The sequence below is a fragment of the Hibiscus syriacus genome, unplaced genomic scaffold, assembly GCF_006381635.1.
Source record: "Hibiscus syriacus cultivar Baekdansim isolate YM2019G1 unplaced genomic scaffold, ASM638163v2 tig00019423_pilon, whole genome shotgun sequence".
NCBI lineage: Eukaryota > Viridiplantae > Streptophyta > Magnoliopsida > Malvales > Malvaceae > Hibiscus > Hibiscus syriacus.
In genome coordinates, this window is record NW_024062470.1 from 172139 (window position 1) to 199098 (window position 26960).

The window sequence follows — 26960 nt, forward strand, 5'->3', positions numbered from 1 at the left end:
GACTTTAAATATTTTTAAGGCTTAATATAAAAATAAGTGTCTAAACTATACTTTGAAATACAATTTAGTGTCTAAATAATTTTAACTAAAAATATGTATATAACGTCTTCTCTATTACACTTTTAAGTGTCTACCATTATATTTTTAATTTTTTAATTTTTTAATAATAAAAATATAATTTTAAAAGGGAAAATTTTAAAAAAAATAATTTATTTATTAAAAACCAAATTTTTAAAAAAACCAATCCCCTTTTCCCACTCACTCCATTGCACATCACCACCGTCATAAACGACCACCCCCGCTCTCTACAGTCTCAAACGGAGAAAAACTTTTATCTTGGGTTGACCATTGACTACCAATGTTCCAACCAGAGAGAAACACTTTTATCCCGAAGATGGACATGAAGCTCGAAATAACCACCATAACGACGAGGAAGATGACGAAGACAAAGAAGAATAAAAAGAATACAACTTCAGTAAAAGTCACAATATAAACCATGTTCTGCATTAGTCGACCGTTGTGAACCAATTTTCGGGGATTTTAAAGTTGTGGGAAGAAAATGGTCAGGCTGGAAGAGGACGAGGATAGTGGTGTAGTAGTTATGAGAATGGAGGAAGCATACAAAAGAGTGGGAATTGTAGTGGAAATTAGGGGATTTACAGAAGAAGCTTGAGAGGATGGAAAGGAAGATAACAGAAATAATGTGAAAGGGAGAAGGGAAGAGAGAAGGTGAGGAGGAATGGGAAGGGGACGGTTGAGATTTTTTAAAAGAAAAATGTTTTTTAATAATATATTTATTTTAAAAAAATTAGAAAAATATTTAAAATTTTATATATGTGATATGTATCATATAGATACCAAATTTAATTTTGTTACGGTCCATGCACCTAAAAGTTTAACGTTGGAAACACGAGACACCTATTTTCAGTGAAAAATTCTTTAGGCAACAAATTTGAATTTCGAGGTATAATTTAGACACTTATTTTTGCATTAAGCCTTTTCTAAGAAAGAAACTTAAATCGGTGATGGAAACGTCAAAGAGTAATGTAACCAAAAGGAATAATAACAATTTCTTTACTACCGAGATCATTTAATTAGTAAATTACATACTTTTTAAATGATAGGTTGTTACTAATAAAGCTTAATTATTTCTATACATGGTTTGGAGCAAATGTGATAGTGTATTCATACAAAGAGAACAACTATTTTTTTCATATGAGAAATAAAATTATTCAACTCCTTAAATTTAAGGTGAAAATATATGTGAGTTATTATCAATGACGATACTCAACATTATTTTATGTGAAGGCCATTTAAAAATTGTAATTATTAACCTAAAATTTTTAGTGTTTTTATCAATGTAAATTATACATTCAAATATCATACTAATATATCAAAAAATAAAGAAATAAAATTCATCTAGTCTTTTTTGTTTGTTCGTGATTTCACACAACTTGTAACATCCGTTATCCGGTCTAGATATATCGACCAAATATCAGATGTCACCACATTCCACGAAGTGACTTAGAAATTTTATATGATTGAAACATATATTTCATAGTAATATAAAATAATCATTTTAACATGAGATAAAATTTGTTCAAATACTTGAAAATTATAAAAGTCTAATAATTTAAATGCAGGTTCAAAGTAATTAAAAATAAAATAAAATATCACAGTCTGCCAATTATTGATAGAAATCGTACTTGATCCTTCATATATTGATCATGTCCTAATGTCTCGAACCGTCTGAAAGGAAAGAAAGAAACGGGGTGAGCCAAAACCCAGTGTGGTTTGAAACTAATTCAACAAGTAATAAAATTTACAAGTGAAACACACAAATTTAATCATGATAGCAAAAGAAATATATAATGAACATCATATATGAGAAATTATGCATTTAATAACCATTACCAAAGCACCACATCCAAACACTTATGTAATTTAAATTTATCAATATCAGCATCTTCATAACATCTCTAATAACAACGACTCCAATAACAACGACTCCGATAATAAAAATACAATCCCTAACCTTCGATACTCCAATAACAGCGACTCCGTTAACAACGACTCCGATAATAAGAATATAATTATAATACCCCAACCAGTATTCGATCCGAATACGAGTTCGAGATGTCACATCAACTTTTCGAATCATTTTTCTTATATAAATAGATAGAAATTTAAGAAATTTCAAATATACTAAATAATTTATATATATCAATTTAAAACGTTTACAAAACTATTCAGAGCTTATACAAATTCAATCCCTGAAATACATGCCAACACTATATAATACAAAAGGGAAACCTACTGTACATTTTATGATTTGATATTCGTTGAAGTTATGTTATCTCCACTGCCTATCTTCTCTTAGCACTTCTTGGATCCTAAGTGTGAAACACTCACACGCTAAGTCATAGACTTAGTGAGACATGTAAATAAATAATGAAAATACAACTACTTAGCAAATGCATATACATATTAGACAACACCATGTTTACATATAAACATATATAATCATTAACATGTTAAACATTAATTATATTATTGTCATGAATTCTTTTTTAACATGTAAACATATACTTATCATTTCTATACACATCATAACACAAATAGCTCATTTCACAATAAAACACACATAGTATCAAACCAAGTTTATTTATATCATCACTTTAAAGCCCATGTATACTTCTGAGGACACAAGGTATGTTAGTACATAAAGGTTGTGCACATATGTTGTCACCACAGCTCATATAATCCCCACTAGGGGCACTGTAAATTTGTCCCAAAGGACCACTATATCCCGAATGATCACTATGTCCCGAAGGACCACTCATTAAGAACCATATACATAATACAATGGACCAAATAAATGTACCGAAGTACCACATATATGTTCCACGGAATTACATATATGTCCCGAAAGACTAAGTAGAACCCTCGACTCTTGGCATGCCAACTATACCCCTAGCTCTCATAACACGTAACATGGGTATTTTAATTACGTCATTTCACATATTCATATAAGCACATGGTTCGCTTACACATAGAACATTTTCATATAATTCACTTTCATATATTTTATCACATATACTTATACTTTTTTCATATCATGTCTCCTGTAACCACATATGTCCTATCCCATATCATTTATCTCTTTCGCTCATAACTTATGTCACATGTTCACATTGTATTCATATAACTCATATCATTTTACAGATATTCACATAATTAACACACATACATGTATTCACACATATCACAAACATAAGATGCACATACATCTAGACATATGATTGGTCTTATATAGCTCTAGATATCATATCACTACATGCTCACATCTGATTACTAATGTAATCTAATATCAGAATTAGACTTTTCGTAAGTCATAATTCCCTAACATAGCTACACTTCATATCATGTACTCACCTTGATTTCTTGCCAATATCAAGCTCTCGATCGCTCTCTCGAATCTTACTCTGACAATCTATCCGAACTTTGCTTTCGATCGATATCTACACGAATAAGAAATTTAATGAATGTCGAGATTCAAATTACTTGGTACAATTCATATCAATATCAACTAATTAAAACTCCAATTTCAGCTTTCCAACTTAAGTGGTATCGGTACCACCCTTAGGGTACCGATACTTCTATGATAGGGTACCGATACCCTACCCAGATACTGATACCAAATTTAGCTTCAAAGTTTCTCGGGTATCGATACCCTCCATATAGGTATCGATACCTCTACCATATGGTATCGATCATGTTCATACAGGTATCGATACCCTCTGCAACAAATCCTCATAAATGGCCTTGTAGTAACGGCACATATTCAATTGGTATCGATACCCCTTGCCCATATTTCTATTTTTAAGCCCAAAAATTTAACCATCTGCCCCCAAATTCTACTTGTTAACTTTTCCTTATGCACTAAAACTTATCTATACATATGTAAACCCTCTTAGAACACTATAACACTTCATTATCTTTCATAACTAACCATAATTCTTGAATCAAAGAATGTCATCAAATTTTCCATGTGTTCAAAATTCATTTTAATGCTTCAATCTTCTTAATCCTTCTAATGACAAGTCAAATTCATCAATAAAACTTCAAAAACCTCTTTGTATCAAAAATTTATTTCTTAACCCTTAATAAAATTTCCTTTCTAATTCTCTCTATTTGATGATTTAAGCTTATATAAGCTTTCCTTAAGCTTATATAACACCCAAATAATCAAAACTAACTAATAAATCCAAGAATTAACCATCAAAATTAAAACTCACCTATGAGGCTTAAGATTGAGCACACGGGAAGAAGAAAGGAAGAAGAATAAGAGTTTAGATAACTCTCCATAACCCACGTGTTTCACTCTTATTAAGGGGAAAAATATCTTTTAAGCTAAAATTACCATAATTCCCTAATTACAATTTAATCCAATACTGAAATATTCCTATTTAAGTCATTGAACTTTTAAATTTTCCTATATTGATCCCCAAATATCAAAAATTCTCATTTTAGCCACTGACCCAGAATTCGAGATGTTACAAATCTCCCCCTTTAAGAAAATTTGTCCTCGAATTTTCACTTCATAGTAAAATGAAACAATCCCTTTTATGATACTTAACAAATTTTGGTTTACTTTTATTATTAACCTTATACTCATATACAATCCTCTTTCGAGACTCAATACATATCTCCTCTACTCGTACTATATACAAACTCAACATAATCTATTCACTTGGATACCATATCCTATTTATCTCTAACAATTCATTACTTATTACCTCCAAATTATTTTTCAAATTTTCTTCTAATTGTCACTAGCATATAACTATATCAATCTCAAATCTATTCAAATCAAAACTACTTTACCACATTATTGAAATTTACCTTCCATAATCTCTGGATCCTCGAAAACTTCATTTGCATCCAAATTACAAACGCGTGCAATTGGATGCATACCCTGTTGAGTGGATGAATCATACTGATTTCTTCCACGACCTCTACCTCTATTTCTCTGAGATGTCGTAACAGATTTCTCTTTCTGTACATCCTCATCAATCAAGAAATGACAGTCTCGGATAAAATGTCTAACATCACTATATTTAAAATAGGGTTCTAAAATCACTCTACAGACTCCAGTATGATTCTTTCCACAATATGAACATTGCCTGGATTTACTTATATTTGATCTCTTAGTCTTAGAAGTAGCTGATTCAAACATATTCTGAGTTGGAGAATCTAAATCTCTACTTTTCTTGGATGGCGATAAACTTGACGGAGTACCAATTCTCTTAGACTTCTGAATCTTCCGCTATTTGAATCTCTCATTCTGAGCTCTTTCTAGAGCTTTAGCTCGATTAACCACTTCTTGAAACGATGACAGATTCAACATGATTAACATCTCCTTAAGCCTTGGTCGCAAACCTTCCACAAACCAATTACATGCATCCTTTTCAGTCGGAATAAGCTCAACAGTAAAACAACTTAACTTATTAAATTCACACTCATATTCATATACTGTATAATCCGATTGCTTCAAATTCAGAAATTCTTTCTTCATCTATCTAAAAAATGTTCATCAATATACTTACGCTTGAATTCTTCCAAGAAGAATAACTATGTCACTTGATCACTTTTAATCTCATGGTGACATTTATCCACCATATTCTAGCTTGACCCCTTAACAATGAAACTATTTCATCCAATTTATCAACTTCAGAGAAGTGGAGTCCCTCTAACATTATCTTAACATCATTCAACCAAAGATCCGCAACAACAGGATCTTCCTCAGCTTCACCTTTAAACTCGGGCGCTCCTAAACCTTTCAATTCCTTAGCTATATTCATTCGAGGAGCTAAGGAGCAGAAGGTTGAAAACGTGACAAAATAGCGTTTAGCGTCCCAAATAACAACCCTTGATCTCGTATTAGTACTTCTTGAGGTGGTTTCTCTTCACTCTGTCTGGCCAGGGCAAGTGAATTACTACTACCTCCAGGTCCACCACTTCTCCTTACATTTCGAGAACTCTCACGATCAGACATCTAAGACATAATCATATAACTCTATTAAAATACGACATACTCTTAAATCTATCAAATCAGAAACTTTCACTTTTTTGTTAGCATGTATACATATTTAAACACTTTTGACATAAGTTTAAACCTAGAATCGGCTAAACCTTACCTCTGATACCATTAAATATAACACCCCCAACCAATATTTGATCTAAATATGAGTCTGAGATGTCACATCAACTTTTTGAATCATTTTTCTTATATAAAATATATAGAAATTTAAGAAATTTCAAATATACTAAATAATTTACATATATCAATTTAAAACGTTTACAAAACTATTCAGAGTTTATACAAATTCAATCCCTGAAATACATGCCAACACTATATAATACAAAAGGGAAACCTACTGTACATTTTCTGATTTGATCTTCGTTGAAGTTATGTTGTCTCCACTGCCTATCTTCTCTTAACACTTCTTGGATCCTACGTGTGAAACACTCACATGCTAAGTCATAGACTTAGTGAGACATGTAAATAAATAATGAAACTATAACTACTTAGCAAATGCATATACATATCAGACAACACCATGCTTCCATATACACATACATCATCATTAACATGCTAAACATTAATTATATTATTGTCATGAATTCCTTTTTATCATGTAAACATATACTTATCATTTCTATATACATCATAACACAAATAGCTCATTTCACAATAAAACACACATAGTATCAAACCAATATTATTTATATAATCACTTTAAAGCCCATGTATACTTCTGAGAACATAAGGAATGTGAGTACATAGAGGTTGTGCACATATGATGTCACCACAGCTCGTATAATTCCCACTAGGGGCATTGTAAATTTATCCCGAATGACCACTATGTCCTGAAGGGTCACTATATACCGAATGACCACTCCTTAATAACCATATACATAATACAATTGACCAAATAAATGTACCGAAGTACCACATATATGTTCCACGAAATTACATATATGTCCCGAAGGACCACGTAGAACCATCGACTCTTGGCATGCCAAACCCCTAGCTCTCATAACACATAACATGGGCATTTTAATTATGTCATTTCACATATTTATATAAGCACATGGTTCGCTTACACATAGCACATTTTCATATAATTCACTTTCACATATCTTATCACATATACTTATACTTTTTTCATATCATGTCTCCTGTAACCACATATGTCCAATCTCATATCATTTATCTCTTTCGCTCATAACTTATGTCACATGTTCACATTGTATTCATATAGCTCATATCATTTTACAAATATTCACATAATTAACACACATATATATATTCACATATATCACAAACATAGAGATGCACATACATCTAGACATATGCATGGACTCATATAGCTCTAGATATCATATCACTAGATGCTCACATCTTATTACTAATGTAATCTAATATCAGAATTTGACTTCTCGCAAGTCATAATTTCCTAACATAACTACCCTTCATATCATGTACTCACCTTGATTTCTTGCCAATATCAAGCTCTCGATCGCTCTCTCGAATCTTACTCTGACAGTCTATCCGAACTTTGCTTTCGATCGATATCTACACGAATACGAAATTTAATGAATGTCGAGATTCAAATTACTTGGTACGATTCATATCAATATCAACTAATTAAAACTCCAATTTCAGCTTTCCAACTTAAGTGGTATCGGTACCACCCTTAGGGTACCGATACTTCTATGATAGGGTACCGATACCCTACCCAGATACTGATACCAAATTTAGCTTCAAAGTTTCTCGGGTATCGATACCCTCCATATAGGTATCGATACCTCTACCATATGGTATCGATATTGTTCATACAGGTATCGATACCCTCTGCAACAAATCCTCATAAATGGCCTTGTAGTAACGGTACCTATTCAATTGTTACCGATACCCCTTGCCCATATTTATATTTTTAAGCCCGGAAATTTAACCATTTGCCCCCAAATTCTACTTGTTAACTTTTCCTTATGCACTAAAACTTATCTATACATATATAAACCCTCTTAGAACACTATAGCACTTCATTATCTTTCATAACTAACCATAATTCTTGAATCAAATAATTTCATCAAATTTTACATATGTTCAAAATTCATTTCTAATGCTTCAATCTTCTTAATCCTTCTAATGACAAGTCAAATTCATCAATAAAACTTCAAAAACCTCTTTGTATCAAAAATTCATTTCTTAACCCTTAATAAAATTTCCTTTCTAATTCTCTCTACTTGATGATTTAAGCTTATATAAGTTTTCCTTAAGCTTATATAACACCCAAATAATCAAAACCAACTTATAAATCCAAGAATCAACCATCAAAATTAAAACTCACCTATGAGGCTTAAGCTTGAGCACACGGGAAGAAGAAAGGGAGAAGAAGAAGAAGAGTTCTAGATAACTATCCATAACCTACGTGTTTCACTCTTATTAAGGGGAAAAAATCTCTTTTAAGCTGAAATGAAAAAATCTCTTTTAAGCTGAAATTTCCATAATGCCCTTCACTCATTCTCTAATTACAATTTAATCCAATACTAAAATATTCCTACTTAAGTCCTTGAACTTTTAAATTTTCCTACATTGATCCCCAAATTTCAAAAATTCTCATTTTAGCCACTGACCCAAAATTCGGGATGTTACAATAATCCCCTAACCCCCGATACTCCATTAACAGCGACTCCAAAAATTAAAACGCAATTCCCCAACCCCCAAACTCCTCTATATATTTAATTATGCATTTCATGTTTCAACATATATTAATATATCCACCACAAGAAATAACATGGCTTAACATTTTACAATTTCACACAGCAACAATCAACACCACATGCTTCTACGAACATATAAATAATTTAATCATGCTTCACATTTTCACACAATCACCAAACATAACAATTATTAATTTTAAAATTTATAAATCGCTAACACAGGAAAATATACTCGTACTAAACTAAACGGACTTACGAATAATTAGTTTAACTTTAAAATAAGGGGAAAGACACACATACTAATATCTTAGTAACGTAAATTGATAATATTTATACGTCGACGAGGAAAAGACATACCTAGAAAATCTGAAATCCGCTTATTTAACGAGCAACTCTCTTTCCACGTCCCAACGAGGTACTAGGTCCAACGTAATTCGATTGATGTCGAGATTATTCAAATTCACTCACTGCATCGAAATGATCCAAGATTTAATAAATCCCAATTGATTCATAATATTTGCAATTCATATGGCAACACCAAATTTGCCACCAAATTCATTCGATTCTCTTTTATATATATATCACCCGTAAATTTCCTTAGGAACATGCATACTTTCTTTATTTTTAACGCATAGTGGATACGCAGCAGCTAAAATTGGTCCTAGTCTACTAGTCCCGTAGCAGCACGACTAAAACCCCGATTAAGCAAAGACACTCATTCCCAACCAACGTTTAGCATAATGAACAAAACAATTAAAAATAAAATTTTCAACTTATCTAAACAAGAACGTGTGCACTCTCCCTCTCTGGCGAGACCCAATCGACGCGACAAATAGTAGATAAGAACGACGTCGACACTAACGATAGAATTCGAAGAACTATTATTTATGCTCTACGGTTTTCTTTCGGATTTTGAAAGAAAAGAGTAACCATGTTTGTTTTCTTCAATCCCCTTTTAATGTATATTTCTCCTATTAATATATTAACCCCTTAAGTTCTCCTTTAGACAATGCTTTAAATTCCATTTACCCATCATAAATTAGTTGTTAATTCACTGGAAGTTGGCACGTCAAGAGTTCCTGAGGAGAGAAGTTTTGAGTTTTAGAGAAAAATGGTTAAATCACTCTATTAGTCCCTTATCTTCTTGTCATTTTCCTATAATAACTTTTATGCTTACAAATTACATATTTGGCCTAAATCTAGTATTTTCTTATATTATTTATTTATTTTTATTAAATTCTAAAACTCTATTTTAATTCTAATTATGAATCGAACAAAACTAATTAAAATTTTAATCCCTATTTCAGGGTATGACACAACTTACATATAACCATAAAAATATATCAACTTAATTTTATAAAAATTCACATAACATACAAATTTAATTAATAAATTATATATATTTATATAATCAAGATATTTAGAAGTATTTTAATATATATATATATATATATATATATATATATGTATATTCTAAACTTTTATCAATAAAATTTCATGAATCTACATAATAAAAATAGATATTTGAAAAAAAAATATAAATATAAATTGAATTAAGAATATTTTAAACTGAAATAAAATATATTATAATTTGACTGAAGTCTCAACTTAAAAAAGATAAATAACTCAAAGAAAATGAAGAACCAGATATGAAAAAATACAAAGTTTTTTTTTTGTATTTTGAAGTTAGAAATAACAAAAGTAAACGGATTTTTATTCATTTAAAAATAAAATAATAATACAAAAAATAAAAACTCATCTTAATAAATATTTTTAATTAATTTAAAAATTTTAAAATAATATACATATTTTTGGAATAATTAAATTTAATGACTTACTAATAAATATTTTTTGAGAATATCAAATCTAAAAATTATATATATTTCTACTTTTAAATATTTTTTGGTGGGGTGGGGGAGCCATGGCCCCCATTAGTCCCCATAGCCTTCCGCCATTAGTTATTATGTTGTTAATAATTTCGTTTGAGAAATTTGTAAAGATAACAGAGGATAATTACGATTATAATAGTCAAGAATGACTTGAGTTAATACTTGATGTTGACCAACTATAAATTAATTTATTAGTAGACAAGATGGACCGATGGGGCTAGAGAAGAGGTCGGATCTCGTTGGCTAAATATTTCAGGTGTTTTTTTTAAAAAAAATTGTAAGTGTTTAAGAATTAATTTAAGATTTAAGCCCTTTCTTATAATACATGTAGAGCTCGTCGTGAAAAAAGATAATGTTTTTAAATTTTATGGAAGGAGATCGGCTTCCTTAAAAAATTTAAATCATCATACAATTTTAAAAAGATTATATTTTTTAATATTCATCATTAATCTTTTAATACATTCCATTAACAAATAAAAAAATTCTTCTCATTCGGGACCCATATATTCAAGGAGCTGCCAATTGAGGTTCGTGATGCACCTCATGCAGAAGCTAGGGATGACAACCAGTAGAGCTTAGTTTCCTCTCTTTATTAATATAGGTGATTGCAAGTGGTAGTATCTATCTTAAAGACTCTCAATTATATGGTAATGAAGGCTCAAATACCCTAAAATCATTGATACTCGAACTTGAAACCTCTAAAGACAACAATCATTCTTTTAACGAATAAAGTAGTTAATTCGTAGATATTTTGATCACTTACATTATTATTTTATTATACTAATTGTTTAGTCGAGAAAATTATCAATAAAAATAATATCTAAATTATTAAAATTAATTTTAGAAATATGTGTAAGGTTTACTAGGTTCATTCTCACACTAGATAAAAATATTGAATTGGAAATATTATCAAATTTAAGTATCAAATAAGTAATTTAATAACAAATATTTAGGTAAACAAAACCTAATTTTAAGGTTAAACCGTTAAACATACCGCGTACCGCTGTCTCTTCCACAATTCAGACTCTATCGCTTCGCTTTATTTGTTTCTCTCCCCACTGTTTATTTTTTAGGGTTCCTTCGAGCTTTACTTCTCTTTCGCTTTTCTGCTTCTTTGGTACGCCCTTCGTCTCTCTTTCTCTCTTTTCTTTACATTAAATCTTTATCTTCCCAGCGATCTCGCAATTGTTTGTTCGTCTTCGATTAGGGTTTACTTAATTGCTTTTGGCTTCGGATCTGAATCATTATCGAATTGCTTTATATCGCTTTCCATTTCTATCTGTTGTTTTTTTCATTCTGTTAGCGGATTTTAAGTGTTTTAATTTTCTGTTTTTAAAGTGAATTCTTGAATTATATTCAATTGTAAACGGACTATTTTTAGGGTTTTGCGGAGAATCCCGAGTGGGCTTGCCAAACTTTTCTTTCAATCTATACAACAATACTCATATGTAATTTAGGGTTTGATCTAGATAATATAAAGAATCAGGATGACTGTATTGATAATAAATAAATGGGAAGTTTTTGCTGCTGTGTAATTTTTTTGCTGCGGATTATGAGTGGATTTGTTATATGCAGTAGCCAGTCATTTAATTTTTTTGTTACCAAATGTTTGGTACCTTTAATCGTTTCTAATTCTCACAAGTGATTTCTTTTGATTGTGTGATGTGGTTTTGTAATTGTGTGTAGTGTTTCCATCTTTTGGGTTCTGATCTTTCCAAATAAAAGATGCTGGGTATGCAAGTAAATTGATCCCTTGTGGTAGTAGAAGTTTTATCAGTCATAATTTGCTTCTATTATTTTTTGTTAATACTTTGAAATCCTCTTGCTCGATCATTTATTCATTTACATATATTTAGCATGTGGCCTACATTTCTGGATATTGATGTGGCGATGGCATGTTGATTTCAAAAACAATTCTCAAATTTGTTTGACACGTTTATGCTAGTAGATAATTTTGTATTGATATTCCTTTTCTGAAAATGCAGCTTACAGTATGACAGAAGACATAGAATACCGTTGTTTTATTGGTAACCTTTCATGGTCAACATCAGATAGGGGCCTAAAGGATGCTTTTGGAAAGTTTGGAAATCTTATTGAGGCTAAGGTATTGAATCATGAAACTCTCTCTTCATGACACCTTCTCTGTTATTTTTTTTTTCAAACTTGAGAAAACTGATTACCATCATCAAATTGAATCATTGTCAAAACATATTTTCTTTCTTGTTACTTTTACAGATGATAATAGTTTTCTTTAGTTTATAGGCTTTTTGGGTGTCTTTGTTTCACTTCTATACTGCCACCTTCTTCTGACTGTGTTGCCCATCTCCCTTTTGAAAACTATTCTTTGTACCTGTGGATGTCAGTTTATTCTTCAATTTGGAGAGAAGGAAATGAAAAACCTGAAAGGCATGATTATTTTGATAACAGGACTATATTTAATCGAACGAAACTAGTACACAATAGAATTATTTATTTAAAGCATTACAATTGATAAAGTGTTATGGAACTTTATTTTTCTTAGTACATGATGGCTTAAGTGTTTACAATTTTTTCCTGCTACCACAATTTGTCTGACAACTTTTAATTCAGGTCGCTGTCGACAAGATTTCTGGTCGGTCTCGTGGATTTGGATTTGTATCTTTCGATGAGAAAGCGGCCATGGAAGAAGCTATTGAAGCAATGAATGGTATGGATTTGGATGGGAGGAATATAACTGTTGATAGAGCTAAGCCTCAGCAAGGGTCAGGAAGAGATTATGATGGTGACCGTAACCGTGATCGTGGACGTGATCGTGACCATGACCGTAGCCGGGGTTATGATGGTGGGCGTGGATCTAATGGCGGGGAGTGTTTTAAGTGTGGGAAGCCAGGCACTTTGCTAGGGAGTGTCCAAGTGATGGGGCTAGGGGTGGAAGTATGGTGGTAGGGGTGATCGTTATGATGGTGGTGGTGGTGGTGGTGGTAGTCGTTATGGTCCTGATCGGAATGGAGATCGATTTGGTGGGCGCAGCAGGGATGCAGGCAGTCGTGGGGGGTCTGGAAGTGATAGGTATGGTCGTGATCGATCTGGGCCATATGATCGTCGTGGAACTGGAGCTCCTCGTTCTGGTTAAGCTGCTTGTGGTGTGCATATTTACTTTCGTTCTTCTTTTTGCTTGCCTTTTTCCTTCTTCCCTTTTGGAATGAAATTTGTTATTATCATTGGACCGATGGAAGCTTATTTTTATTGCAGCTGATGAACTAGGTTACTGCTTTTATGGCAAAGCATGAAGTTTCTTTCTTACAGGATGTGCTATCTTCATTGTTGTCTGGGTGGAACATTATAATAGTTCAGTCCTTTGAAGTGTGAAACTTGGCACAAATCTACAACTATTTATGTGTTCCTAAAATGCTGTGTTCGATGTTTTGGTTCGATGGAGTTTTGTGCTTTCTTGACATGCACTTTCAAATATGGTCTTATGCTCTCTGAATGCCCCATTTTTGTGACTCATGCATTATCAACAGCACTTGCCGTTACTTCTGTCCAACTTCTCGTTGACATTTTCATTGCCCAATTATGAAAGATGGCCTGGTCATTGCATGGGTATTTGGAAGGAATGATGGGAGGGGTACACCATTTGGGTTTTTTGCTTTTTCACACTTGAGGAGTAGAATATTTAGTTAGATGCCCATTTTGGCTGCCCTGTTTTCGGTATCTTAGTAAATAAACAGGAGTCAAGCTGGTAATTTATTATCCTTGTGTATTGTTTTGATCTGTGCTAGTTTTTTTACTTAATGGTTTGTGCAGTATTAATGCTGTTCACCTTTTGGCAGGATGCTTGGGCCGTTTTTGATTTTTATGGATACTTTATTGAGTTACTTGTTGCTAATTGGACATGGTTTTATAAACAACTTTAAAATGGGAATTGTTTTTGAGCGCAACAAGGCATCTGCATAGTAGTTGAATGTGAGCACACCCTATGTACATGGCGTGCTGATGAAGAGTTCCGTGTCTCTCTAAAACATCAGCAAGTGCTGCTATTTGTTACCTTGTGTCTATACCTCTGGTTGGGGTTGGGGTTCCCATTTTTGCCCAGTTTTTCTACCAGGCTTTTGTGTCTTGATCTTTTTGGCCAAGTTGGGAAAAGTGGTTGATATATAGTTCTTTCAGCTCAGATCATGCTTTTGAATCCTATTCGGTTGGTAGTGTTGAACTCTTCAATTTGAGGTTTGGCTCACCACCGGCTGTGCTAACTTCTTTTCTGAGCCCTATTTGAATTTTATCCCTGTAAGGAATTTGCTCCTTGGTTCCTCAGTCCTAAAACTGTTGTTTTCTTGGTTTTCCTGCATATATGAATTTGTTTATTGAGTTTATGGTCTCAGCATCATCAACATAATGCCTACATGTATGCTTTGATACTAGCTGTTGGTGATTAACTAGAATATCCCATCAAACAGGCTCATAGAATGAAATTGAATTTAACATGGTACGCTTTTAGCATTAGCTTTTCTTGGATTCAGACTTCCGTAGACCATTATAATTGAATCTGGTTTTGTTTGAACGGTAGGTTTTTGCTTGTCTTGGTATGCATTGTGTTCCTGGATTTATTATATAGAATATATGACATTTTCATGATATTTGTAGGAATTCATTTGAATTAGTAAAACGAAGTTATGATTTTGTCATCACTTGTCGATTTGGCATTTTTTATACAAATATTTGGACATGTTTGTAAGTTTGTTAAAATCTTCGAACATTTAGAAGAAGATTAAGAAAGTGAATAAGATTTAATCTTTTTTCTCTTTTCAACCAATTCTTAATATTTTTTTATAAGCTTTGTATATTACCCAAAGGAAAAAACAGTAAACTGCTACAAGGTACCATTACAACCAGATCCACTCTAACCTGCACTGAAAGTCTGAAACCCCCATTATGAACATAAATTAGAATCACCCCTCCATTATGTCCAGTACAACCCCTTTCTCCTGATACTGATTCTTGGACTGCCTGCAGTTTTGTTCCTCCCAGAAGCAGTAGATAATTGCACTTAAAGTCGACTTTAGAATCAGCACAAGCAAGGATTTACCTTTCAAATATGCCACCACCCTTTCCCAACACATCACTCTCTTATTCAACCCACACAATCACAAAAAAGCTACCTAAACATCCATTCCCAAAGAAATAACACTCTAAAAATAAATGACTTCCACTCTCATCAACACCTTGACATAGTATGCAAGTCTACACCGATCTCCATTCCCAGAGAAAGAACACTCAAAAAATAAATGACTGATACTCTCATCAACACTTCTACATAGTATGCAAATCTACACCCAGTCCCATTTTTAACATGTCCTTTGTGGGAAGCTTCCTCAGAATAGCCATTTATAATGGAATGTCTGGGGATGTGAAGAGGAAATCAAACCACCATATTTCTGGAAACTTTAGGTTACTTAATTCAAATCTCATTCCAAATCCATTGAACTCAGATCCTACCAGGGTTACTAGCTTCTTAACACACAGACCAGCATCAGGCTTCCCATCCTGTCAAAAATCCTCCTTTAAGAACACACGCCTTCAGTCATGTCATTACAATGAATATTGCTTGGTAGAATGTTTCTCACCAATTGTTGCAAGCATGCCTTGTTACAGCACTGTGTATCCCTAAGCCCCAGTTCTCACTTGGATTTAAGGGAACATATTCGCCTCAAATTCACCCAAGCACCACCAGCAATTGAATCTTCCCTCTTCTAGAAAAATGTGGCACACAATTGATCAATCTTGTTTACAACATTCCGAGGAAGCACCAGTTGTCTACACTAATAATTCATAACATTGAATAAAATTACATTAATGAGTTAGAGCCTACTAGCGTAGTTGAGATTCCTAACCCACCATTTCCCCAATTTTGATTTTATCTTATCAACTGTAGGATAACAAACCTTCTCAGATAGTTTTATCGTAGCCAGAAGAACTCCCAAGTACCTAACGAGAAGCTGCCCCAATAGAAACCCAATAATGTTCTGAATACAAGTGTTGTTGTTAACTCTTTGCAACGTTCAGTCTAAGGTCATAAACCCCGTAAAATTGATCTAAGATATACTGAACCTCCACAGCTAAATCAAATGATCCCTTGCAAGAAAATAAGAAGGTCATTCGCAAAGTACAAATGAGTTAATCCAATCTTCATGCATTGAGTGCATTTAGGGTAATAGTCATAAACTCCTTTAACAACAACTATATTCAGAAGATTAGAAAGAACATTCATGACTAAATCAAACAAATAGGGTGAGAGAGGATCATCCTCTCTTATTCCTATAGCCCCTCTGAAAAACTCACCAAAATTCCATTTAAGGAAATCAAGATTCTAAAGCATGTAAAACAATCCCTGATCCAAATACAAAAGATTTCAGGCCTCCAAAACAACAATAACAAAAAGTCGATTCAAAGAATCCAAAGCTTTTTACAAATCTACTTTGAGGCCACACCAAGGAGAGAGATTTTTTTAGCATAGCCCTAGATCAATTCTTACACCAAAAGAGTATTATCAACGATGCTTCACCCTTGGACAAAGACAAATTAGTTTAAAGCAACTATATCTAGGGAGAACACAAAAAAGTCTTTCCAGTAAAATATTAGCAATAGTCTTATACATCACCGACAATACGACATAGGTTTATAACACAATTCTTAATTTTGGAGACAATACTACTTTGATGTCACATATTTTAATTAAATTTACATACGACAAATATGAAATGAGTAAACTATGCCAATAGTTCCCTTTGTTTTTGGTCTAACCGAATTTGATTACCGATTTTTAATTTAAATGTGCTTGATTCTTTATCTTATCGGTCCGTTTAGTTTAAGTCCCTCGACCATTAACTTCTGTCAACCCATTAATAGAATTATGAGTTAGCAATTAAAAAAAAAACTTCTTCTTCCGTTAACCTATTAACAGAAATCTAAATTGATAATTAAAAAAAAAATCAAAAACACTTCGTGTCTTCTTCTTCTTCAATACCAAGTCTCAAATTCCCATTATCATACCCACTGTTCACATTTCTTTCTTCTTCTTCTTCTATATAAATACCAAGTCTCAAATTCCCATTATCATGTCCATTGTTTACATTCCTTTGCTATGAAACGGATGCAAATGGAAGCAAATTCCCATTATCATGTCCACTGTCTACATTCCTTTGCTATGACACGGATGCAGATGGAAGCACATACTTTGCTCAGAGATATTGTTTGCTATTAAAGACTAGCTAAGAATGATATGTTTAAACTGTTACCGTATCTGTTAGATTCGCCTGAGCATGTCCATAGATCAGCTGACATCTTTAATTTGCTCATCAAGGTGTTTGCATCCAATTCGATGCTCGAGAACGGTGTAGACGTTTTTGTGCAGGCTAAAGCAATTGGGATTGAGCTAAGTATTAAGTCATGCAACTTCTTGCTCAAGTGTTTAGTTGAAGCGAACAGAATAGAACTTGTGAGAAGTTTGTTTGGAGAAATGAAAAACTCTGGGCCATCACCTTATGTTTACACCTATACGATTAGGATGAACTTTTATTGCAAAGGATATCATGGGAGTGGTGTAGACATAGAAGAAGCAAGCATCCGAACTTATGGCGGATATGGAGGGAGATGGGATAAGCCCATCTGTTTTAATATACTGTACATATATTTATGGTGTATGTAGTGTTGGTCATGTTGAATTTGTTCTAGATTTCATTCTGTTTTTGAGATCTAGAAACCATCCTATGAATAGCTTTTGTTATAATGCTGTTATGTATGGGCTTTGCCAAAAAGGCGAGCCATATGAAGCACCAAAGGTTTTGGAAGAAATGAAGAAGATATCATCGGATTCTTAGGGGTGTTTGGTTCATGAAATGTAACATTACATTCGAGAATAAGATTACTGGAAATGTTACATTATTTGACACATTACTAAAATGTTACATTATTGTGTTTGGTTTGTTTTAAATGAATATATGATTACAGTGTTTGATTTGTTTGATAGGAATGTATGATTACAGTGTTTGGTTAAAGGAATAAAAGATTACTAGAATGTATATTTTATCAAATTGTCATTGTGATATTTTTTAACGAGTTGAATTCCAAATATTCAAAAGAAAATATTGATATAAAAATTCATAGAAAATATATTATTGTATTATTTTTAATTTATATATTTTTATTAAATTTAAATTCATAAAAATTATATAATTTTTTTTATAAAATTTAAAAGATAAATGGATAAATTAAAATAGTAAATATAACATATATTCTTTTAATCTTAATTAATATTAATTTTTGAGGTAACATAGACAATTTATTTTATAATCTTTTGGTGTATATTGAATTTGAGGTCTTACTTTTCATCTTTGTTTATAATAACAACAATAGTAGTATTAATAATGATAGTAAATAAAATGTCTATTGTGATTTTTTGATACTTTTATTTTTTTAATTTATTTCTTTATTTAAAAAGTGATGATAATAAATAAATAAAAAATAAAATGTATATAGGTTTGGCTAGCAAAACAAGGAAAAATATAGCTGTGGATTAGGAAAATAAATTTTAACAAGTTTGTGAAAATAAAAATACTATAATTTTTTAAATAAAGGTTAGGGCATTTTTGAAGTAAGTCTTTTGTTTCAAGGGTATTTTAATCCAAGTTGAAGGGAAAAAAACAAATACCTAAACAAGAGGTGGGATTGATATTGCCAGTGAAAGGCCCTTAAAATTCTACTGTTGGAAATGATTTATTACCCCATTGGGAATGCTTGCAATCCAAACATGAATATTGATTTTGGTTTATGGGTTTTGTAAAATGTTTTCCCCCACAGTAATCTTATTTTCCTCCGTACAAACACCCCCTTATAGCTATAGCATTTTGGTTGATGGGTTTTGTAAACGAGGTGATTCTGAGGAGATGGTACATAATGACATGAAGCCTTGGTTTGTTACTTATACATCGCTGTGTTTGATGGGCTCTGAGAGCGGACTGGCAGATGTTTTACTGAATATGTTCCGTAATCTTGCTACCTCCAGATATGAATATGACCTGGTTGCTTACAGTGTCTTGCTCAAGGGCTTTTGTCTTCAAGGTGATCTAGATTCAGCCATGGAACTTTTAATTGAGATGATCAACAATAGCTTAATTCCTACTGCCAACAGTTTCAACTGGTTGATTTATGGATTCTTTAAGATGGGGCTCTTGGATAAAGCCTTGGAACTCTTCAACATCTTGCCGTAAAGTGGTGTCTTACCTACCGTCTTCACTTTCAATGTAATTGTCGATGGGTATTGCAATGCAGACCATATGGAGGAAGCTTTGAAACTCGTAAATGAAATGCAAGAAGAAGAAGAAGAAACACTAAGATACAAATTCTAAAGTGACCCGAAACCACTTGCGTTGTTGAAAGTATCCCTAGTCTTGTTTCCTCCGGACTAGTTATGGGGTTGGTTTAACAAAGGAGTTGCAGAATGAAAACGGACAGAAAAGTGAAGGAAGTAGTGGAGGCTTTAGAGGAGGAGAAGAAAATGGTGGAAGAGATGATGGATTTACAATTGAAAGCTAAAACCAAGAGGCTTTGACAAGCTTGTTTCAAGGCCAATTACAAGAACAGGAAGCTGATGACGGCGACAATGATCATGGAATCTCCACAATTTCGGGTTTTAGCCGACGACGGCCATGTTCGGGTTTAGATAAAGCTCATGACATTGATAATAGTTGTGGGCTTTTTTTGAGCAATTTTTCAGTTACAACTACACAGATCTTACAAGTTTCATCATTTTCAACTTTGTGTTCCTTTATTTTCCATAAATTTACGAACCTTTAATACAAAACCAAACGGCATATTGGCTTGTCTTAGATCTGTCTGCTATATACTTGCAATGTTGATTAATACTCTTTCATGGTAGCCTCTCATTGAAGTAAAACTGTGCAATCAGGTTCAGGACATCATAACAAAAGTAGTATAGTGCAGCAGACATGTTATTTCAAAACCGTCAAAAGTACAACAAACTCGGAGAAATGATTCAGTTCTCTTCTCAACACCACCAAAATGCGCTTTTTATATGTCTGCTACACTGTCATTCCTTCCACTCTGCAAAACTGAAAGTACTGATGCAGGGTTAAACCCAGACTTAGTTATTTCTCACTCAAGCATGGTTTCAATTATGTTAGAGCTTCAAAAACTTCAGGTTTTAAGCGGTAACCAGTTGCTTCTGCACGAATGCGATTCCCTTTTCGATGCTGGCCTTTAATTCAGGCTTAAGAGCTTCCAAGGCCTTCTCTTCATACTCAGATAATCCAGAAAGGTCAGATGGAATCAAAGCTTCAACCCCTTTCGTTCCGAGCTTGATCCTAGATGTAAAAAATGGAAGATCAGTCAGATCCGACTGCACAAAACCGCACTCATAGACGTCCCCATCTCAATCCAGAGCACGAAGAGATGATTCGACGAATCTTACTGCTGCATAAGCCATGGATAGTGTGGCAGACCCTGCACTAGCCTTCGCCTCCACAACCTCAGTCCCAGCATTTTGGATCCTAACAGTTAATTGCTCCACTTCTTCATCAGTAAAGCTAACAGAGGGTTTCGTCTTTGACAGCAAGGGTAAAATGGTTATACCAGCAAGTCCCCCGACAACTGGAACATCCACATCAATGAGCTTAAGGTTCTTCTTCTCAGCAAAAAATGTGTTAGCTCTCACAACATCCAATGTGGTAACACCAAAAAGCTTCTTCGGATCGTAAACACCCTTCTGCTTCAGGACTTCAGCAGCAATCGGTACTGTGGAATTAACTGGATTGCTGATAATATGGATGAATGCATCAGGACAGTTATCAGCGACTGCATCAACCAAGGTCTTCACAATGTTGGCATTGATGTTGAAGAGATCATCACGAGTCATACCAGGCTTTCTTGGAACGCCAGCAGGAATGACCACTACATTCACACCTTTCAAACAGTTTCCTAATTCAGAAGCGCCAGTGAAATCCTGAACTTGAGGAGGAGTATACAGTGACTGAGGTCTGCAGCAACTCCCTTGACATTTTCTATATCATAGAGGTTCAAGGCTGAAACTAATGGAGACATCTTGATGAGAAGTGCTAACGGCTGACCTATCCATCCAGCAGCTCCAAGGATTGCCACTTTGTAAGATGCCACAGGCTGTAGGCCATACTGAGACCTCAGGTTTGCTATCTGTGCTTTCGGAACATACAAGCCTCTTAGAGTTGCACTTCTCTCAGTGCCGAGGAATGAGGATTCTGATTCACATTTCACGTATGTTGCTGCTTTGAGGCCACTAAAACTTGCAAGTGAATTCTGGGAGGTGAACCTAGCAGTAAAAGGTTTTGTTTGTGGAAGTGGGAACCTAGCCGTATGTGATGTTGATGAACCTTTTTTCTGCAAATTATGTTTCCGTGTTCTGTTATTGCCTTGTATGGTCAATGGTGCCATGGTGAGGAGAGATTGTCGATGCATGAATAAGTCCGAGCTCCGGCGAGTGAGCTACATGCTCGGGCTTGTCCACTTGTTCGACGATGCATGGGCTTCAACTTGGACCATTAACGGACTTTTTCTTGGACCTACATTAACAATAGTGATAAGATTAATAAATAATAATACTAGTAAATATTAACACTATTAATACTAATACTACTAATAATAATGAAACCGTTAATAATAAAAAAACTAATAATAAGTAATATTAATAAATAATATATAATGACATATAGTAAATATTATACAATAATAAGATAATAGTAATAAGTAAGTATAAAATAGATAAAAGTAAAAAGAATTTAGATTAACTCCGAACGAAAATAGGTATCTACAGTTGTCCCTCTTTGTCTATTATCGTGTAACAAAAATAGGATAAAGATAAAAAGACAAATTTTCGTTTGGTTCTTGAAGTAAAATGGATTCTGAAGCCAAGCTTACTCTTATGATGTTGAGACGTTCAATTTTTCTTTCGAAATCAGGTTGGATTTCTGCTCAATTGAAGTTAAAATCTGCAACTGATCATTTTCTAAGCCAGGTATCCTCTGTCGTGGAGTTGAAATCTTACTTTTAGAATTGGTTTTGAATGTGCTTCTAGGTCAAGTAAAGTTGAAATCTGAGTGTGAAGGTTTCAGTTAGAGACTAGTTCCTCGTTGCTAGACTGTAGTTGATTTTTAACAAATTCAACCGAAAGATAGTTTCTCGTTGCTATCATATGGTCCATGCACTCTCGAGTTGAGTGGAATCAAACTCGAAAGCTTTGATTGACGAATAGCTCTTCTCGCCTTAAGCTATATTGAAATTCGACTGGGAAGTTGGTTCTAGGGCCTTCTTCTAGACTTGAAGACCTCCGTTGGGTTCTGATCGGAAGGTAGTTCCTCATATCTACCATACGATCAATGTGCTTTCGAAACCTGACAGGGAAGTGGTTCATTTTGCCAAATCAAAGTCAACATAGGTCTTCTTCTTGGCTTAAAGACATCGGTTTGAAATTTGACTTAAATGTAGTTCCTTGCTGCTACCATGTGGTTGATGCGCTCTTGAGCTGAGTAGAATCAAACTCAAAAGCTTTGGTTGATAGATAGCCTTTCTCGACTTAAGCTATGTTGTAAATGATTTCTCCAAGTGAAGATGTCCCATTCGCGAGTTTAAGCCAAACAAGATGGCTCACCTTCGCGGTTTAAGTTGGTCTTGATTATTTGGGTGACTCCCCTTCGAGGTTCTAAATCGGTCTTGATTCTTTGGATGACTCCCCTCACAGGTCTAAGTATATTCTGGATGCTTCAAGTGCAATACATTTCGTTGTGAAGTTGAAACTGACTCGAACAATCTGCGAAATCATACACATGCATGTAAAGTCATGAATGCAATGCATGAAATTTAGAAAATTAGCTCCTTATCACGAGTTGAGTCATGTTAAGAAAATATATCAGGTGGGACAAAATTTTTTCAAGAGAAAATATCTCAAGTTAGATGAAATTTTGGTTTCGAGGAAAACTGTCTCGAGTGAGACGAAAATTTTTCAAGGAATATCTCAAGTGAGATTGAATTTTCGTTCTAAGAGGAATGTCTCGAGTGAGATAAAAAATTTCAAGAAAAATATCTCAAGGGAGATGAAATTTTTCAAGAGAAACTGTCACGTGTAAGACGGAAAGTTTTCAAGAGAAAATATCTCAAGGGAGATGAAATTTTAGTTTCAAGAGAAATTGTCTCGAGTGAGACAAAAAAATTTCAAGAGAAACTATCTCTAGTGAAACGAGAATTTTCAAGGATAAATATATCAAGTGAGATGTAATTTTTTTCCAAGGAGACTATTTCAAGTGAGACGAAATTTGTTTTTGAGGAAAGCTATCTCGAGTGAGAAAAAATTTTTGTTTGAAGAGAAGCTGTCTCGAATGAGAAATTTTTTTGAAGTGAAACGATCTTAAAGAAGATAGATTTTTTGAAAGATTTAAAAAATATCCTCAAGAGAGGAAAAATGTTTTTAAAAAAGACAATATTCATCGAAAATATTAAAGATGTCCTCAAGAGAGAAAAATGGTCTTGAGGAAGACTTTTTTGAAGGAAAAAAATTAACGAAATCGCAATAGAGGAAAATAGTCTCGTGGTATAAGAAAGACACAAATTTCTGAAGGTTTTGATGAAATCCTCAAGAGGGGAAAAGAAATTATCTTAAGAAAGACAAAACTGGAAAGTTTTCTCATGAGGGAAAATGATCTTTAGAATGAATTATGAATTCTTGATGCAAATATGTCAATGATGCAAGTGAATGCTTTCATGAATGATAATGATGCAGAAATGTGTTAGAAGTCTTCATTATCGAAATCTCCAATCTTTATTATCGTCTTGGTCGAATATGTTTGTAATTCTTGGCTTGCAAAAATTGTTCTTTAGCCCCAATAAACTCTTGCCATAATGTTTCTTCTTTTTGTCCCGATATCGATCCTAAGCTTCCATGTCTAAGCAATATTTCGATTTTCAAGATGCATTCCCTAGAGAAACTATCTTGTTTTATTTTTTCAAAATGCGAGAAATTTTTTGAAAAGATAAAATTATGCCCCTTGCTTTAGGCTCATAATTGAAGTAAATCGTAAAACATAAGTTCATTAGATATCAAAAGAATCAAATGCTCTTTTAATCTTTCAAAGTTATAGTTCTTTGACAAGTGTCAAGACTAATGGTAAAGGTTCATCCAGAAAGGGTTTAGATTGTTTTTTTATGGATTCATTATTTGATGATCACGTATACTCGTTTCATATGTTCATGTATACCTTTGAGATGCCCCTTGAGCTCGTGCAAATTGCCAGTGATTGCTTGAAATGCCCCTATGGGCCCATTCAATATTGTAGTTCTAGACATTTTAGAGAGTTTTCATATTTAAGTCATCTGAAATCTTCCATTTGTTCATATTTCGTAGACTCCTTTAGCAAAAGTAGTGAAGAAATATCGATCTAAAAGCAAAACTCCTGAGCGTTTTTATGTAGTCGACTATAACAAATGTTTATTAACTCTCTTAGTCCACCTTTCATCCAAACTCATTATCAATTCACATTTATATAGGCCTTACCGCCTTTCTTTAAATTATAATTTGTTAACTTCGATGCCCTCCCTTTAGATTTGCTAGGAGATTAATCTCTACACATAGAGACTAGTGTAATGATCTGAATGTAATCGTATTCATAAATTTGGGGCTATTGACATATCATATTACTTTAGCGGAATACCCTTAATTAAAGGATTCAAGTGTCAAAAAGTCTTCGACTTGACAACTCAAACGAAACTCACTTCATAAAGCTCAGACATTACCTCAATGGTTGCTTTAGACATTACCTCCAAAAATTAACAACTTACTACTTTTAGTGGAGTGCCCCAGTAATATTAAAATTAACTTTCATTAATATCACATTACTTTCCCATGTTTTTTATTTCAATATTTCTAAACTCATTAAGAAAAACCTATTATAGTCTGAGTGTCAGTAAAAGTCAGAAAGTTCTATTTTTAGAGCTCAATTTCCAAGCAACTAGCCTAAGTTGAATTTATCTTCTCCACCATTCCAATTGTGCAGATTATGAATCATCATTGAGCGTACTAAATAGAACTGCAGTCTAAATGGTCTAGCCATACCGCATACATCGAATGCCCCATCTTACCTGTTTACGGGAAGACACATATTTCACTTAAGACTTGTATCGAAAGAAGACCTCCTTTGTGCCTAAAAAGGCTAGGGTATGGCTGAGAAAGGGTAATCGAGTGATTTTTTTTGGAATAAAATCAAGGGATTTTGTGCTGGGTGAAAGATCGAAGGGATCAATTTTAAGAGTGTAATCAAGTCAACTTGTCAAAGGTCTATAATCCAAATTCTTAAAAGATCCTTTAATTCAGTTGATATTTAAAGAACTCAAAGATTAAAGTTTACACATTGGTCATAACCTCATAAGGTAGCATTTTATTTAGTATGTTGAACGTCAAGAGATTTTTCTAAAAAAAAATAAACAATTTCGAACAAGATAGAATACAAGTGAATAATGCATCAGAAATGTCTTATTATTCTTCAAATGTCTATGCTCCTGAATCGATTAAATTCTAGACCTTGCTCTTTAGTGTCCTATAATTCTCAGTAGTATGTCCTAAACTTCCCACGTGGTAACTGCATGTGGCATTGACATTATAGCCTTTAGGATATGGGGTTTTATTGGTTTCGATTAAATAGTAGATAGAAGATTCCTCTCAACAGGCACTTGAAGTAACTCCTCGTATGTCACATGAAGTCTTTTATGAAACATGTTTATGAGATTTGTTCCAATGATTGGTTGAGCGAGACTCTACCTCATTGATCTCGACGTTATTCTTTACATCAGTGTTGTTGGTGCCCTTTATCTTACCACTCTTTATAGCTCTTTTGATCATTCCCCCACACATAACAATGTCAGAGAAACTTTTGGTTGTGGCTCCCAACATGTGGTCAATATAGGGTGACCTGAGTGTATCCATGAATAGAGTGATGAATTCTCTTTTAATCAATTATGGACGTACTTGGATTGCAATATCTTTTCATCTTTGTGCATATTGTATGAAGCTCTCATTACGCTTCATTTCCAAATTTTGCAGAGCTACTCGATCATGTCCCATGTCGCTCATGTGCTTATATTGCTCTAGGAATGAATTGACAAGATCTTTTCATGTCCTAATATGAACTTGCGAAAATGATCTCATCTCGACACGAGGAACACGGATCCGACCTCCATTTTGCGAGGAACAGTCTCCAACTTCACAAA

The 26960-nt window shown here is 33.5% G+C and overlaps 3 pseudogenes; 2 read left to right on the forward strand and 1 right to left on the reverse strand.

The window, feature by feature from the left end:
* Positions 1-11686: 11686 nt before the first annotated feature.
* On the forward strand, positions 11687-14158 carry LOC120209629 (annotated as a pseudogene).
* A 3659-nt stretch (positions 14159-17817) lies between these two features.
* Positions 17818-20065, forward strand: LOC120209591 (annotated as a pseudogene).
* A 711-nt stretch (positions 20066-20776) lies between these two features.
* LOC120209592 lies at positions 20777-22142 on the reverse strand (annotated as a pseudogene).
* Positions 22143-26960: the final 4818 nt, after the last annotated feature.